We start from the raw sequence: 19611 nt of genomic DNA on the forward strand, positions 1-19611 counted from the left end.
TTTTCCTTCTGAGAGAACTACTTCAGATTTCTTATTTTAGAAATATACATAGAAAGTGGTAATTCATGCTACAATTCATTGGCTCACTAAATGAATACCGTCTCGGCCAAATGAATTTCACTGTGGTTTAGGTTTTATATTACATATATAAATAGCGTATATATTTACTATACCTGACCACTACAGCAGAGCTGGCAGAAGTTATCTCAGATATTACCTGCATGAACAAAACACGTTTTTGTTCAACTTCATAAAGCAACTTAGAGGAACTAAACAGTTTGTTTTGCTGATCCACTTCTAACAAAAGTACTTTCAACAGTATCACAGCAGAATTAACTTTCATTTTGTGATCGTCTGCTTGATTCTATGCATTACAATGCAAGAGGTACAAACAGCAATACTGCATTCACCCTGGGACACAATATGTGTAACTGACCCTTTGAAGTAACACACACAATCACACAATCTTTACAAAAAAGAAATTCAATAAGCATAAAGACACTAATAAATTGTTTTACTTCAATGTTAAACATAAATTAAACAGTTAATTCTTTTCTAACTGTTTTGAAAGTCGAAAATGTAGCCAAACACTACATGAAATTAGAAATTTACAATAAGGATAAATGAAATTTCAAAACTGCATTCTTATTTTTCATGTTCAAAAGATAATGTCTTTGTTGATGAAATGCATTTACAGAAGTTTTGCAAATGCATTTTATACCCCTGGAAGCTATAATATTCAGTGCAAAGAGCAAGTCACCTGTCTGAAGAACTTTTACTATTTTAAAATTTTTTACTCACACAAATCCATCTGAAAAGCTACAGCTTCAAGAAGGAAAGCTGTTAAGAAACAGTGTAGGCTTACATCCTGCTTGCAGAAAGTATGCACTTCTTAGTATAACCCAAGCTATTTACCCACAAACGCTAGCTTTATTACACCACACAATGAAATGATGTTTCCAGTGGAAAAACAAGCAATGTGGAAAGTCCTTTGCATGAACTAATGCATTTATAGCAACGAATATGACCTTGTAGCATTTGCCAGAGAGGTGTAGTGCACTAGCTTGGTAGCTTTCTGATTTCTGATTTCAATCTGCTGCTCCATTGTTTTAAACCCCAGTCGCACAGAGGTAACACCCGTCTATCTCAGGAAACCAACAAGGGAGTCACTGTGATAACTCCATCTGATTAAACTGCAGATCTTGAACAGCATTTCCCACTGGTTTCTAATTCACTGTGAGTAGTTTTTTGTTTTCAAAATGTGTGAACTCTAACATGCTGGCATTTAGCTGGCTACAGAAACAACCCCTACAGATTAGGAAAAGCACTATAGCACCATGTGAAAAAGGGGTTAATTAAGCTATACAGTTGTTTAATATACTGGCTGTTAACACAGCTTTTTTTACCAGTATGTCTGTTCTTATTTAGAGAATTTTTTATTTTTTGGGGGGAGAGAAGGGGGTATTTATATAGTATGCTGAGAATATTGTGCATTCCTTCAATAGCTCGACTACAATTGCTCCTGTACAACGTACAAACAGTATAGAAGCATGACAGCAGCAGAAGACACGCAATATGCATTGATTAGGTAAAGCAACATCATTATATTTGCCTACAGGAGCACAAAAACATGAAGATCAAACGCAGCTGGTTTCAGAAATGAATGAACCCCAACACAGCATCATGAAGCTGCATTAGCCCTGGCAGGAGAAGAGCTACAAAGTTAACTGTACCTGAGCTGATACAGCACAGAGTCTCAAAGGTTAGCTACTAATGAACTACTTCCCAAACACAAGCATTCTTGTTTACAGCACTTAATTAACAAAGTTGAGAAAGTCAAAATTACTCACAGAGTCCTGAAGATGCAATAGCAAGCTATCTAAGACAGGAAATTCCAGGGCAATATTATAAAACAAGTAGAAATAAACATGCATAAAGTCAGGAACTGACAGGCCTCTGGATTACTGCAACTGTAGGAATCATGCTCATGCATGCTGGGCTATAATTTATGAAACGGAGCCCAGGAAACAACCAATCAGTTAGCTCCTCCTAACAAGTCCAACTGGCTACAAAAAGCTGGAAGTGCGGCACAGAACAATGAAGAGGAGCTATCCCACGTATTAATCTGCTTATCTGGGATTGCTTTATGTGTAGAGAGAGGGGAGCATGAAACAAGGGGGGGGGGGGGGGGGGGAGAGAAAAATCACAGTTTTGCTGTGGAAAAAACAGGATAAATTTCAATCAATGGGAAAATCTTCCATTAAATTCAGATGTCTAGTATTATATTCAGACACGTGTGATATCGGCTAAAGCTTTTCAGAAGAGAACCATCCTCCTTATGAGTTGATTTTTTTTTTCTTTTCTAACATTATTGACAGAAAGCTATGCAAACAGAATTCATATTTCCTATGCAATTGTTTCAGTGCTCTCCTGCTCTTAATTTAAATATAATGTTACTGCTTAATATGAAATGTCCTTCCACAAAATCTGATTAGAGTAGGTTTTTTTTTCAGACCACAGGTGGCTGTTCATTGCATTAATGAGCAACCCTTACCGGAAAGCCATCTGCATGCTCTTAGTTTAAAGAAATGAAGGGCTTAAGATTTAAAAGACCATCATTTTCCAGAGAGATAAGGAAAGGAACAAGAATGTCTTCAATAAATAACCAAAAACAGAAACACTTGAAGCAATCTAGGACAGGACAGGATTTACACACTACAGCACATGCAGACCAAGTTGTCCCTCCTGGGAAATTCCATGGTTTTGAAATGGGGGGCTGACCAATGTGAAATAAAACACACAACACTTTGACATTTTCTACTGAATAACTTTTCTTGAGTGTTTCAAGCTAACATAAAACATTTCATTTTCAATTTCAATTTTACAAAAATAAAAATTATATATATATATATATATATATATATGGTTTCACCTAAGGAAAAATACTTAGGGATCTGACAAGACAGAATCAAATTTTGTTCTTACAGAACTATCTTCCTGTACACAAGCCCACTGAATTCTTCAAGTTGATTAATTTCTACTTACTCTCAAAAGAAGCACGAGACATATTTTAATACAGGGAAAGCTACATTTTTTTAAAGGAGCTGTCAGGCTGTTTACACAGAAATCCTAGTAATGTTGAATGAAAACAGAGATATTTTGGGATGAGTTAGCATGAACTTTACAAGGGTAGAAGTCGTGCATGTTTGCTTGTTTCATCTTTAAATCCTTTTTATGTACAGTTATTCTTCACTTTTCTTCCCTTTTCTCCTTCTTCTTGTAATCTGTGCTTTAGAATCATTTCAGAAATCTACTAGGCAAAACATCTTTGATAAAATTCACTCCAGTGTTTGCAGTCATGACATTCAAGTTTGACAGTTTCTACAGATATTTTGCAGCTTTAGATATCTACCCAGGAAACAGCTAGTAGCTGCAGATGACCATCTGGACCCCCTTGTCCTGCTGGGCATCATTACTTGAATTAGAGAAATGGAAGCCTTTAATCTCATGAATCAGGTCTTTTTGCATACCTAAGCAGTCTCCTCCCCAGGTCTCCAGTATATCACTACATGTAATAATCATGAGCTATTTTAGCACTGCATCCTTTTAAATAGCTCTTGATGAAAAATTACTATAAAACACACACACACACACAAAAGGTGAAATTCAACATTCAACAAATTAAACAAGTATTAAAAATTTATAAAGGCTTCTCAGATTTGGAATCTGAGATGACCACCTTTGCAAGCCAGGTATCTAATTGGAAAATGAAAAGGAAAAAAAAAAAGAAAAAGAAAGAAAGAAAAAATGAAACAGAAACATTAAGTTTCAGTGTCAGTGTTCTGGTGCCATAACATGAGGAAAACAGAGCAATTACCATCTGGTTTCTTTCCACAATAACTGAGGAACAGCCTTTTCCAAAGAAAAGGATTCACTAACCAAAGGGATAGGTGAATATAGAGAGACATATGCAAAGGTGGTTTTTGTTTGTTTGTTTGTTTGTTTTTCAGGCTAATTCAAATAGAGCACTGCCTTTCTCACACATATAGACTTTATAGTCCCCCTTCTATCCTACCATCCACTGAGACCACAGCAGGGAGGAGGGACAGTTCTTCCCACACCTCTCTGCTGAAAACACCCCTCTTACACCTTCTGCTTCCTTTTATGAGCCCCCCCCCCACTTCAAAAGGGAAGGTGCTAGCTGCAGTTCTCTATCTCAAAAAAAAAAAAAAAAAAAGAAAAACACTCTCACCTACACCTTAAGAGGATGGCAGTCGTTGGATTTTCTTCTCAAGTTCACAAAAAGCATTACCTCCATTTCCACCAGTGCAGGAGATGTACAGCCTGACACCCACACTCAGTGTTTTGAAAACAAAATCACTGCAGTACCAAAATAAATTGGTACCGATCCCTTATTTACTGTGTAACTCTACAGAGTATCACATTGCCAGTTTTCTGTAGTTACATTTATAACCAAATAATTTACTGAAATGAAATCTGCAGCAAAGAAAAAACTTTCACTGAATAACTGGAATGTGAGAGCTAGGGCAATAAAGTTAATCCTTCACTACTTAAGATATCATATCCTTGGCATTTCATTTTTTCCTATCTTGTTAAATTATTCACCTCCATAACAGGCACTTTCTGTGTGTAATTCTTCCTGTCTGTCAGAACTCCCTGATTTATTGCTCTTCTGGGCCTGCCACACTGGCATTAATGTCATATCTACTTGGAAAGTCAGCAACCTTAAAAATAATGCATGCCTCTGCTTTTTTTTTTTTTTTTTTTTTTTTTTTTTTTTTAAATGGTTCACCCATAAACCATTTCTCTTTGTCAATATTTGAAATACTTCTGTTAGCTGAAAACTTTTTAAACACTATAGCACGCAGCTTGAAAGGAAAGCATATCAAGTAGGAGCTTCAACACTTATCTGCCTGGAGGTTAGTCTTTCTGGCAGACTGAAGGGAAATCCCATTTTCACACGTGGAAGTGTCTAGGCACAGTAGACTTTGAATGCTTAACTGATTGGAAGAGGCAGGCACACCTAGGCATGCATGAGGCAGCCTGGCAATTGCAGCTGGCTGCATGGGAAAGTGTTCACTGTGTCTGCTTCCTTCCTCCTCTCTCCTCAGCTAAGCTGGAACCCATGAAAAAAAAGGTTACTCATGTCAGTGGCTATTAGGTTGTCCAGGAGAAGAGTGCAAAATTACATATTATATATACTGTGTTTTAGTTTTCTCAGCATACTTCCATCCTCACTATTGGTCATGCTGCTCATCCTTTACGTTTCACATTCCATTATCCCTGCAGTTCCAAGAGTGTCTGAACTTTAGGTGAACTGGTATATACAAGCTGGAACACCCACAGCATTCACTTGGTTCTGCAGAAAGTATTTGTGCTTAGCTTTGCTTAGCTAGGATTACTTACAGTCCACGAAGTTCATATGGTTGTGATGGTAATTTTTTCTCTGCATGGCGTAGCTATACATACAGTAACCATATAGGAAGTAAGGTAGGTAACTATAAAGTCATCCCTTGCCATTCAAACTTAAAAAATATATGGAGAGAAAAGCATATTATGATTATATCCAGCTCTAAAAATGGCAGGGAGATTCTACAAAACACAACAGCATTGAAAAGAGAAGGTATGAACAATGCAAGCAGTGATCTGCAGCCAGTCTACAAAAGAAACTGTTTACTCATCTGATTAATCATCAGGTATAATACACTACTGAACATAATTTGAAGAGTAAGGTTACTCTGATAATATTAGGAAACAAGTGTGACTTGAGGTATAAACAATCATACAATAGTTTAATAAACAAAACTTATTCACATCTACAGACACTTATTTTACTTAAAACAGCAACAACGTCAACAAATAGATCATAAAAGATAATTGTACTCTATATGGTAGTTTTGTGCAGGAAATCTTTTGAACAGTGCACAAAAAACATGGAAAATATGCAAGGAATGGAACATATGATCCATGAATACACTTCCTACGTCAGAAGGAGAAGGACCTCATCCAACATGTAATTGCGATGATTTAGCAAAACAGTGTGTAGAAGAATTTGAAACTCCTGCTTACAGTAAGCAAAAGTAACCTCTAGTTAAGATTACACTGTGTAGCTACAAAAACAAGCAGAAGAGAGAATTCACTTGGCAGATTTTTTTTTTTTTTTTTTTTTTGGGGGGGGGGGGGGAATCCTATATGCATACAGTCATTTGTATCTCAGGCAGTCATTTTTACTAGTTGTTCAGAGGAATATTAACAAGCCAAACCAGTACTAAACTCACTATTAGTTGCAGAGTTAACTGACAACTTTAACACAGAAGTAATGCAAGCAATTTTCATAGATAATCAGCTTTGCATAGAGGAAGAACAGTGTTGTACAGTTTGTCTATACCACTTGTACCTTAGTATGTAAGCCTGCTCAATATTACGCTGTATTGTATGGACTTCATACATACTTCATGGTACTGTGCTTCTGATGGAGATGCTTGAAAACACCAAGGAACTTCTAAGACAATACAATATTTAGTAATGATTTTTATTTTTTTGCAGTTAAAATAACTACCTATTATTGATTTTGTTAACAGAACTGCTGTATCTAGTAAGAGTGTAAATTAATTCAACCCAGAGTCCCCAGTTTGAAAGTAAATTGTACTGGATGCTTAGTGGGAAACATTCCCACCAAAAAACAAATAGGAGGTTGGGGGGAGGAAGAAGAAGGAATAGAAAATGAATAGAAAAGGTAGTCTTTCTTATTAGCATCTTTTATTTAAAAAAAAAAAAAAAAAAGCTTAGATCTCAATCAGACTCTCTAGGACTCATTTTGTTTATAAAGAAGAGAAAAACCTGTGCAGCACTTTCTAAAAAAATAAAAAGATGGGAGTGAAGAATTCCTATTTCACACATGCCAATAATACAATATTAAGCAACTTTCCCATGATCACTGACTATGGAAAGGAATCCATTTCTTCCAAGACTCGCTCCAGGATTTAAGCCACAGGCTGCCCATCTCCATCACTATTTACTGCAGTGAGTTATAGCTTTTAAACTACCTGTGAAGCCAGGAGGTTATTTAAACTGCTACTGTATGACTGAGCATCCTGCATTTCTACAATCAGCTTACTGCTAAGTTGTATTACCTAGATCCCAGGCCAGCAGTGATGGAGAATTGTTAAATCTCAGTGGTCTTCTACAAAACAAAGTCGTGTTTAGACCAAGGAAAGTCCAAAGTCAAGGGAAATCAGTCTGCCCACACTGTCTGGTCCATAAATGGAGAAAGAGAATTATTCTAGAAATAGAACAAGATACTGGGACATCACTAGGAGTCTCATTAACAAGAGATATATACATAGGAAGCTTGATCCAAGGGATGGCATCACAGGAGACAAACATATCAAAATACAAAATGTATCGTCTCTCCCAGAGAAGTAAGAAATTCAGATGAATAGCGGGAAGAGAGATTCCTTGATCTGGATAAGTCTTCATAAGAAGTGGTTCCTTTTCTCCATAGGAACCATTGACACCTGGTCAGGAATGAAACAATCTCTGAGAGCCTAAGACAGCATGCCTTTAAAAGGATGATAAACCTCATGTTCAGACATGCCAGATAAAGAAAGGAACCATCAAGTTCAGAAGCTATAAACCCAACGCGTTTACGACTCTATCAATAACCCTACTAAGTGCCTAGCTGGGGAAGTCTTACAAAGCTTACAGTTTTGTTCCTAGAAAAATCTGATTCAATTAAAAATAAAAATAAAATAAATAAAAATAAAAATAAAAATAAAAATAAAAATAAAAATAAAAATAAAAATAAAAATAAAAATAAAAATAAAAATAAAAATAAAAATAAAAATAAAAATAAAAATAAAAATAAAAATAAAAATAAAGTTGTTTGCATTGTGAACACAAGCATTAGAAAGTTTAAAAATGCTAGCTCTGTAGTTGCACACAAAATTGATGCATACAGTCACAGCAGTAAGTTTGGAGTTCTTTGAGCATAGACAGCAACTCTGGTAGAAACCATCTATAAAGCCTGGCATTTCCAAATTCTGAACGCTAGATTTCAGAAACAGTGTAGCATTTTGCAGAGGATTTGCAGGGGAAGTTTTTCTGGAGGGGGAATTGGTGATACACATTGAGATACATATTGAGAAAAAGGGTATGCATGGTATCTGCCACTTGAAGGCTTCACTGGTGGCTGGGAGGATCTGATGCTTGCTGGCCCATAAAACAGATTAAGCACTGACACATACAGTCACTATTTAAACATGTTACTGACAAGCCCACAGACTTGGTAGCCTGCTGGTGTGGATCACTGGGGCCGAGCACTGGCTCCCAAGAAGAGAGAATAAATGGATCCTCCCGTTACCTCTCTCCCCATCCTAACTTGGGAATCTCAGGCTCTTCTTTCATTGCTCCCAGTTGCAAAAAGTAGACATATTCAAACTATTTATTGGATCTTGGTCTCCTATAAATAGAACTAGGTACAAAACAGAGAAAACAGAGTGGGGAAGATTAAAACAACACATTTCCTGCCTAGTGCAATTCTCAGAGGTGCTGTGAGTCAAGAGATCTGTGCAGAGTGATATTAACAGCAGAAAAAAAACAAGGCATTTGGTGAGACACACACACACACCAAGTTACTAGGAAAGGGAGGAGAGTGCAAGGCTGTTAGGAAGAGGAGCATTAAAAAACAAAACCAAACAACAACAAACAAAGAGCAATTAAAAAACAAAAACAAAAACAAAAACAACAACAAAAAAAAAAACACCACTGAGCCTGCACTTTACCTTTTTTGGGGAGCTCCATAAGTTCAATGGTAGTGATGGATCTGTGTGGGGCTGGACTCTTGCCCCAGTCTTCCCTCTCACCCCCTCTGGCAGTCTCAGATGTTCTTAGTGAAGCAGCAGCTGTCACGCTGGCAGCAGCAGTGTGAGCCCAGCTGAGTTCATATGTGCAGTTATTTTAGCACATTGCCTTTTTCTTTCTTCTCAGAAAAAAAAATCTGGCAATTTAATACTTTGGATAGTTCAGCTAGAACTGGATAGGATCTCACTAAGTAGAGAAAAAAAAAAAGCCCTAAACAGGACAGCTCTTTCAGTCCTGAAATTCTTTTTCTCAAACTGTTGTGAACAAAGGCACAAGAGATTTAAGAGGGAAGAGGTTTTTGGTTTTTTTTTTTTTTTTTTTTTGGGGGGGGGGGGTGAGAGTGGTGGTGGTGGTGAAGGGTGGTGGTGGTGGAGGGAAAGGGGTGTTTCTTTTATTTTCCTCTGGTAAGAATTGTTAAGCAACCACGTTGTAAGCAGAGCTGGTCACAATTTTGGTTGCAAAATGCCAACTGAAATACTCTTAAGAATATGAAATAACCATTTAAGAACTGTCAGTGTCATCTCTAGACCACAACCAACTTGTATAATGTTGCTACAGGAAAAACCACATTAACTCTTCCTTTTACACTCTCTTCCCTGTTGCCCTTCTCGTAGTAAGCAGTAGCCTGGAAGCTGAGCCATCGTTTGAGTCACATTTCTGTCCAATTCATTTTCTCTAAAGTCACAGTCTACCCTCCATCTAGGAACAGGTTATCAACAGGCATTTCTTGTCACAGGTCTTCCACTCTTTACAGAATAGGAAAAATTTGGAGTGGACTCTTGATCAGCCTATGTCTTCTTACCTCAGGGGCCATACCTTTCTGTCTTCATAAGTAAGTCATAACAAATTAATAAAGATTCTTGTATTGTGCTGAAATATCACCAACAATGGGCAACCACATGGTAAAAATGACCACACAGGTGAAATCTAAGCTTCGCAGGCTCTAGGATTCTCTCACATTGGCAACCAGAAGATGCCAATCAAAGAGCAAATGCATAAAAAAATGCCTCTACAGAACGCACTTGCAAACTTCAGTGAGCTGTGGGGATCAGCAACATACTGAGACAAAGTTGGTATCTTAATTTATAACAACTCCCAACTAACTCTTTTCTTCCATTAATTTCCAGTCACTTCTTGAACCCATCTAAGACTTCAACATTCACAGCAAGTTGCTAGAAAGAAATCCACATCTCAACTAGAAAGACGGTAAAAACCATATCCTTTAGTTCCAAACCTGAAACCTGTCCTAGGTTCAATTGACGATTCCAAGATTTTGTATTTGATAATACAAGTAACAGATTACTTTTTTTTTTTCTCATTTTATCACAGACATCAGTTTTCCCCTCTATTACATTTTCTCCAGGCTGCAGATTCTTTGTCTATTTATTCATTTCTTACGTGGAAGCCTTTCCAGTATGCTGTACCACAGCTACCAAACTAACATCTACTCTGGCATAAAAACGTAACCTTGACATTGTAACATAATCTGTGTAATTTCTATATATTCTATAGTGACAGCAAGAACCCTACATCTCAAACAACTGTCATCTCATTATTGAACTCTGTGCAGAACTGGAAAAGTTTCTAGCACTGTCCATTCTCCTTCTCTTCTACCACACTGCAGAAAGGGACAGATTCAAGATTCTCCTACAGTAATGCAATAATACAAAAGCTGCATTGTATGATTAAGAACTTTCTATGTGCTTTAGAAGACCAAAAATGTGCAACATATATGATTTTAATCTCTGCTGAAGGTAGTTTCTTTCAGTAATTCTTTTTAGCTCCTTTTTTTTTTTTTTAAGCTTACATTTGTTAAGTCCTTTAAAAGCTACATTGTGTTGTTAATACTGTTGCTGAATCCGATATTTAAGTATTTAAGTATTGTTTAAGTAATTTCCAATATTTTTTATTATTTTTCCTATTAGCAAAAGTTGTTTTGGCAGGCAAGGCAATGGGCATAACAGTTATCTTCCTTCTGCTATCTATTTCTCAAACACTCACATGCACCATTTTGTTTTTAAATGTTATTAAAGTTACCAAAGGCTATTAGCTCCTGGCTCCAGCATTGTTCATTTTGAAATATTACACTTGCTAAACTCCTGGAAAATATATATTCCCTGAGATTTACTTACCTCATAGTTGGAAATGAAATTTGTTCATACCGTTTGAGATGCAGAATAATGACTGGTTTTGTTTTACTGTCACATACAATGAGAACTTGACCTTTGCTTTTAAGCACATGTTGAGTAGAAGAAATTATTCTTCAGGGCATCTGTGTATTCAGGCCCTTAATGAAATCTGAAGCTTTAGTAGTAAGGGAGACTATTGTTTAAGTCTAGCGCTAAATAATTAACCCTATTTCACATCCACATGCATGATAAGCTATTTGGCAGCAGGCATTAAAAGAGCAGACACCAATTTGACCTTTAAAAGTTGGTACAAATGAAAGAATTGCTAGTTCAGTCTTCCTTATTGGAAGAGTAAACAAGTTGAGACGTGATGAAAACCTTTTCAATTTCACATAATTAACACAAGACTTACAGCTCAAATTATGAAAATACCATAAATCCACACATATTCATTAAAAACTACATTGGTTTCTAAGAATTATCTGTTGTTTAAATAATCATTTTTTCTTTAAAGTATATCTGCCTGACTTGTTCAAAATGGCCTCTCTCCATTGCAACTTCTCTCTCCTAGGTAAATATGTGAAAATAGCTCTTATTCCTTGAGAAAATTATGATACTTTTGGAATTGGTACCATTTTCTTATGCACATTTTTAGCTTCATGAAAGTGTTTCAGAAATTCCTGTGAAATTATTTCTTATTGTGCTATGCCAGATCTATGAAGCAAAAGTGATCAAACATGTTAGAAGACAAAGCAGCCATTCTAATTTTATCATATCATGTTTGCCTGCAGTATTGTTACAGCTGGAGAAGAGGAAGAAGTATTTATTTTCATTTATTATCATAATGCCAATAGAATTTCCTTTTTCTTCCCCCCACCTTCCCCCCTCTTTTTTTTTTTTTCCTACCATTTTTAAATAATTTCATACTGGGACAGTCCTCTCAACCCAATTTATATCTAAAGAACTGGGGATGGTGTAGCCAATAAATATTGTATTGGAAAAGTAAAGTGACCTGACTTCCAGGCTGAAAATATATTTCAGTATCAAATGAAGCATTTCAGATTTAAAAGTTCCGCAGAGTCTGGCAGCTGGTATTCATATATTTAGCTATTTAGTCAATGCATGTGGAGCAGCAATCAACTAAACTCAGACCCTCGGTAAAGTTGCAAATAAACTAAAATTTATAGTGACCTTTTAAGTGTTGTGAAGCTTTTGGCGAACTGTCTACAAAGGGTGAAGCAATAGAGGGTGAAGATTATGTACATAAACTGAACAGCCATTCGGTCTCGTTACAAAATACCACCTCCTAATCTTTCCTCCTAGCAGAAAACATTGTGCTACACAAACACAGAAATATTAAACAATATTGTAATTTCTAAGGTCTTAATATGAGCTGAAATACTCACACTGTTCTCAGTGTTAATTATCATGTACTACTAAAACATCAATTTCAGCAATCACCAGCATCATCAACCATCTTTCTGTGACCTGTTTATATTACGGCAAGAGAAAACAGAAGAGCACTACCGTAGTCTCCTTAAAACTAAATGGATACAGAGTGGAGAATGTCACCTGAGTACCCTCAGGCAGTGCCTCAAGCACTTCAGCTACAATACCTACAGTTTCTCTGTGACTAGGTAAAAAGTAAGAGTCCTTCCTAGTCTGACTACTCAAATTGAATACTTAAATTAAATGCAGAATTCATAATACTTTTTAATCCACTATCTGCAGCAATGAAAGCTACTGATATTTGGAACATATGTTCAAAAGCCCAGACAGAATTTCCTTCCTGTCTTCAGGCATTCATATTTTTTGAGCTACAAAGCAAACAGGTTCCAATCACTCCTGAGAAATGCCTCAGAGATCTGTCATCTGGTAATTATTTTTTCAGTTTTCTTTCCATTAACTCACACATATTAGTGCAGACACAGAACACAACTTGTAAGTAGCTAGACAGTTATTTAGGTTGATTAGACACATCAAGCTGCATATAATAGTAGTCTGTAGTCATTCAGTCATTTTTGTTACATCACTAATGAACATTTTCAGGGAATCCTTGGGAAGAAGCCCACTGGGGAGGGCTGGAGTGGAAAAGTATAAGAGAAGATTACAGAAGTTCTGCATCAAAAAAAAAAAAAAAAAAAAAAAGCATGATCTAGATTTTATTTTTTAAGCAGATTCACTTGTAGTGTAGATTCGTTTGAACAGTCAAGAAGTGATGAATGGATAGTCTAGGACAACCAGTACTCACCCCGAGCTAACAGGAACAAAGCCATATATTTTTTAAAAGTGAAAAATACTAGGACAAGTTTTGAAAAGTTTTCCGAAAAAAAAAAACTGTTCTGTGTTTCTAAGAAAGCTGTATTTCCATGGCACCAAGCTGGGATAAATACTAGTAAAACACTGCAAGCCAAGTTAAGTTTTGTGATAGTTAGCTAAAAATAAATAATAATAATAATAAAAAAATCAAGTAAGGTTTAAAGTTACATGATAAATTTCATATGATAGTTCAAAATGTTTCACAGTTCACTCATGCCCACATTGCCCATGCAGTATATTACAAGTTGCAGGTGAGGACTTGCAGGGAGAAATAACTGGGTAGTCCTTGTATCTGTTTTGCACGGAAAGTTAACAAAATGATCTCGTTCCAACAGAACTGGTCCAGCTAGAGTCTGTAGGCTCAGCCTGTCATGAAGAATTTCATGGTCACATCTGTGTATTCTACAAAGCTAACGTTGTGACAACTCAATGAAATAATTGGCACAAAACAGGTAAGCTGTCAAGTGGCAGAAAGTTGCTTTTAGAAAAGGACAGGGTAAGAACTCAAAATGTTATAACACCATTATGCTTACTCATCTCTTAATTGTGGTCACTTGTTACCCAGGAGGACAGAGGATAAATAAGAAATGGGAAAGGGCTACCAAAGGGTTCAGAAGTACCAGAAAAAAAAAAAAAAGAAAAAAAAAATGATTCAGAGAAATCACAAGAATTCTCCTTAGAAAACAGAAGACACTTAATTTGTCTCAAAAATACCAGAAGCAGTGGACACGCACTGAAATTAAAGGGCAGTAAACTGACAAAAGTGGTTTTAGTATTTTATTAATACATATTCTAATTTAATAAATATCAGTAAAGTTATTGTATGCCCAAAGTAAAAACGTACACTACTTGCCATTTTTTATATTCAGGAAAATGACTTTTCAAGTCAATTGATTACCCAAGTAAGGAAGAGATTCCCTTTAATACATACCTCAATATATGAATCATACTGGCAGCCTATTTGAAAATACCTTTCATTTCTGGAATAGAGAAGTAGTTTTTTATTTTGTTTTTCATTGGCATCAACTATTACTTAAAAAAAAAAAGTATGCTAGAGCAGCAGCGTTCAATATGCTTCTGAGTATTTACATTAGATGAATACTGTAACCTTTTTAGGTGTCTCAATGGAACAGCACTAATTCTTTTCCTCTTAAAAAAAAAGTTGTTCAAGTCAGTTGACAACAAAAAAGTTAGTCTCTATTCTAGCTAACTGACCTTTAGAGTGTATGTTTGGCTATCAAGCAATTTTTAATAAGTATGGATCTGGCACTAGTCACATTCTTGCATAATTCCTATTTTCATAATGCATATGATGGAGTTCAAAGACCTATTAAAGAGGAAAAAAAATCAACAACATACAAAGTAGCTTTTGTCAATAGCTGAACCACAACTTTCCAGTTACTGAGTTTCCTGTGTCCCACCTTAATGCCAACAAACATCAACACAAAGGAGTCCTTCATTCGACCAGGCTAACAAAGAGCTGGTACCACTCTTTTGAACCTGCTATGTGTGTCTGTTCCCTCAAAAGGATTTAATAGCTCAAACTTGTCTTGCCCTACTAAGCCAGTGTCAGAGTATGCATTGCAGGGAGAGTTTGGGAAGTCAGTAACACTGAAATGGTTAATATTGTAGGTGGTCTAAATAAAGAGCCACTTACTCCACTTTGTAAATAAAAACAATCTCTGAAAGTGGTTGTTCATAAACTTTGTAGGCAAACATTTAAATGCTTATATATCAAGTATATTTATTGATGTATTGATTGCTGTAGAGTCTGTAATATGAAATGTCTCTCATATTGGACCATTGAATTATAGTAATAAGCCACGCAAAAGGCTGTTAGACAGTCCTGTATAGAAAACAATATCTAATTTGAATAAAACAGATCTTGTTTTAGTAAAGGAGAATGGTCACCTGTCTCCTGAACAGTAGAGAGGAATTTGAGGTACGAAGACTAAAACTCCAAAGACTTTTCAAATACTATTCCACACAAATTTTAATATTCTGACAGAAAATCCACTGTAAGAACTTTGTAAGCAGTTTTAAGTTATTTTTTTCTGCTACTATAATAAATAAGTGGCTCATAATTTCTGATTCAGATTTGTCAGAATTCAGTTTCTAGTTGCTTTTGTCTGTTGTGTTTCATCCAGTAGACAATGAAGTTTCTATTAATAAATTTTCTCTCTTCATACTGACAGAGTAATGTCTTAAAATCCTCTGAACATTATGCAACTCTTTTGCTGGGGACATCATTACTAACTATGGCAACAAATTGAAAGATGTGTCCTGTCTGAAGCCATAATAATTAGGCACAGTAAAAGAAAATACCAACCCTCACATAATACAGAAAATAAGCATTTTTTGATGTTTTAACTCAAAGAACAAATGCTTCAAGTTCTTGGACAAGCTACCTAGGCTGAAGTCAGAGAATCTGAAACTCTGTAAACATGCCCGACCTTATCTGTGTCAATTTGTTGGCATTCTTAAGACTGCTTGCCAAGAAAGGTGTTAAACTAGGCAGCAATTAGGAAACAGCTATCAAGAAATACAGTAGCTGAAGACAAAAGTGTTCATGGGAAAACAGAAAGGATGAAATAATTCAAGAAACTGCAGTCAGAGAAGCAAAGATGTTTTTGGCTTTTAAGATGGTGGAGGCGAGGAATCCATGGGCTGGCAGGTCAACATTGGACACTGCAAGGTGAGTGGTGTGGCACACAAAAGTTAGTGATGAATAACTGCAGCTGGTGTAAGCTATGATGCCTGAACACTTGCCTAGAAGCTTGGACCACACTGGGTGTAAGGCTCTGGTGAAAAGCTCATTTATTAACTGAAAGAGATGTAGTAGAAAGCAGAACCTGGAAGCGCATTTGTGTGGTTTAAAGAGGTGTGGCTGATTGGCAAGCCTGTCACATACTGGAGGGCTGGCAGCCCTGCAAAGGCAACTGCAGCATGGTGAATCGTGCCAATTTAGTGAGATTCATGGGCAACTGCTCCAAGCAGAGGAAAACTAATTTCTCAGTGGAAACCCAAAGGATGATTAATGTGAGGCTTTTCAAGCATTACTAGTAATGTGTATAAGATAAAAACATTATGCTTCTTCACCATCTGGGGCAATGCCTCAGAAGAACTTTCTGCAGCATAAGGACAACATGCAGCGCAGCAAAATTACAGCTTTCCTATCCCTTTATCCAAGTACCAGGCTCCAGACACAGGGGCCCTTTAGAAGGGGGCATCATATCTTCAAAGTTACCCTAAAGGAAGGAGACTCAATGAAAGGGAATTCCAAACACAATGTATTCCAGCAACATCAAAGAGACTAGAGCTGCAATAAGCATCAGAAGCTTTCCATGGTCCTCCCAAAGCACAGGCAGTGAAACTGGCTCGCTGACAGAGGGAAAGAGAAGGTGCAAGAGGGTGTGTTTAAAAAAATTAAAATCTGCAATGCTAACAGATTGCACTAGCGTAGTAAAGTAGTATACTACTACTACATACTAAAGTAGTATGCTACTATAGCAACATAGCGTACTTTAAAGAACGACAAAAGTACTAAAGCACAAAACCCATGCGATTTATTACATATATATATATACACAGATCATTCTAGCGATAATTTTTTACATAAAAAAGGAAAAAATACTACTATGTCATATAGTTTGGACTCCTACCAGTAATAAAACATCCTCATACATTCTTTGCAAAGGAATGGCAATTAGAGACTGGATTGATTTTTGTTTGCTTACAAGAATTTGTAATCACCAGTTACAATTACAGGTCTCAACACCTTAAAGCTTTTTAAACAAAGACTATAATGACCTTGTTTAGACCTTAGGAATGTGCCTTGCATTATCTACATGATAGAGTATTCAGTCTCCATACTTTTTTTCATGCAACTATGCAGTAACACCAAAACAAGCTTGCCCACATACTCCCCAGACACCAACAGGCAGCTATGAGCAAATAAATGGTGACAGAGATCCTAATTTAACCTACCCGTTTGTACCTCCCAAGGATATAATCAAAAAATAACTTAACATAAATAATCAACACTAAGATTACAATTAACACCTGTTAAGTTTTTAAGGCAATATAAGGAAATGTCAGTCCTACTCCTCTGAAGAGTCCTATGCTTATCAGGGACCAAGATAAAAGAGCATTTCTGTGCTTATGGAAGCACTACAGATGCAGAAGCTTACCCATCAGTCTCTTTCTTGAAACCCATAGCAGTTAACTGCAGTTTAAACTACAGCACTGTACTATGAAGCAAGCATCCATATGGAAAAAATATTGTCTGGAACACACAGAGAGGAAAATACTAAGAGGCTAAAAGCATTCTTGATGACATATTTCAAGTTTCCTCATGTTATTTAGTTAGGAAAATGTCTGTAATTTATGCTTTTATTGTAATTTATGCTATTAATAATGCTTTGGTGAGACCAAAGCAAAGTTGCAACAGTGGAGATATGCCTCTCACTCCGAAAGATGATATACATGTATAACCATTCACAGTTTCATTCTTTGTTCCCGAAGCTGCTTAGTGGTATTTCTGTTTCTCTCTTCCAGTAAACTTGCAAGGGGTTTTCTGAATAAAGAACACTCTTACCATTTATTGCAAATTAACAGTTTTTTAAAAAGCTGTCTGAAGGATCCTTTCCTGCCTCCTGAGCACACATTAGCTTTCAGCATTTCTTCAGAAAGAAATGTTGAATGCCTTTTTTCTCCCATGTTTTTATATCTCATTTTGGTGAAGATAGGAACATGTCCTCAGTGGAAAATAACTCAGCCAACTACAAGCCTTCAAAGCAGTCTCCAGAAAGTAGAAAAGGGTCTTTCCTCCTCCCTGCTAAATCCCTGACTACCCAGAGGTAACCATCTCTAATTTTTAAGTCTTCCCTAAATTTAATTTTCCCGAAGAGAGTATCAAGCTAAGATAGTCTCATTACTGAATCATTTCGATTACCCTCCTGTGCATTATATTCCTTTCTGTTGTTCGTTTGTTCATGTACAAAGCTGAATGAAACCATATTAATTACTAATTGTGCCAGACAATTCATGGGGGGCTATAACATGCATCTTGACAATTAGAGAAGGTTCCACCCCCCTTCCAACAACATCACTCCATTGATTTTGTCCAAACAATGCCTAATGTCATGGCTCAGCATTCTTCACTCATCTGCTTTTTTACCACATCCTCCTTTTTTTCTACCCTGTACTATTTAACTTCTTTTATTCTGCCAAAAACTTGCATACTGGTCTTGTGCAGGCTAACACTAACAAGGTCTTGCCACTGTTGGATGTAATTACAAGTGTAATTATGACCCTAGATGGGGAACAGGGTTCATGAGTCATGTGTGGAGCTAGGTTTGTAGAGGTCATATACAAAATCCAGTCCTTACTTTGGTAGCAGAACTTGTCTAAGTTTAATATATCTGCATTAGTAAAAAATGTACGAAAAGACAAGCCTCTGCAGGCATCCTGCTGAAGTAATTTCCAACAAGTTGTCAACTGTGTTAGGGCAAGGACTAAAGACACAGGAAGCTGACTGTGACATCGTCTTGCTTAATGCTTACCTTGCCATAGAAAATTAACTGACAGAATCTTGTATTAATAGAGGCTGTTCTTCTCTGAGCAAAGATGTATGTTGAAAAGTCTTTCCCTCTGAAAGCAAATACCTTGGAGGATAAGCGTATAAAAACAAACAAGCGAAATGCCTTTCATAAAATGGGATTATTCAGTTTGTATCTTACTAATGTGGATAGCATTCAGCCTCAAGTTTGCTCAATGCAGGTCTCAAGAGAGATGCTATTTTGTGGTAAGCCTTTAGAACTCTATAAGTAGGCATACTTTTATCCAGTCATTGAGACAACCCATCTATATCAGTAGTAGCAGCCATTATTTTTTTCTGCTATGCCCCATGACATCCTGCAGCATCATTATCAAGATACCTGACCCCACAAGCCTTAGGGTGATTTCTTTATCCACAGCAGATGGCAACAGACAATATTCTTCTCCACTTTCTAAATAAAAATGTAAATTAAGTATGACAGAAATTCTTCAAATAACACACCACAGATAATGCAAAAGAGATCCACATATCATTTTCTTATCCATTTATTGTCCACGGAGGGCTAGAAAATTAAAGTCCTTATGATTTCCCTGTCCTCTTGGGGTGATATATCCCTACCCTCTCAGGACAAAGTGGCTCTGTCTCTGGCCTGAAAAATTCTTGAATGATGAATCAAACTGAAGGTCAGAACAATGTCTCTCCTGTCTCTTTGGCTTTTTA

The sequence above is a fragment of the Aythya ferina genome (assembly GCF_964211825.1).
Source record: "Aythya ferina genome assembly, chromosome: Z".
In the NCBI taxonomy this organism is placed as follows: domain Eukaryota; kingdom Metazoa; phylum Chordata; class Aves; order Anseriformes; family Anatidae; genus Aythya; species Aythya ferina.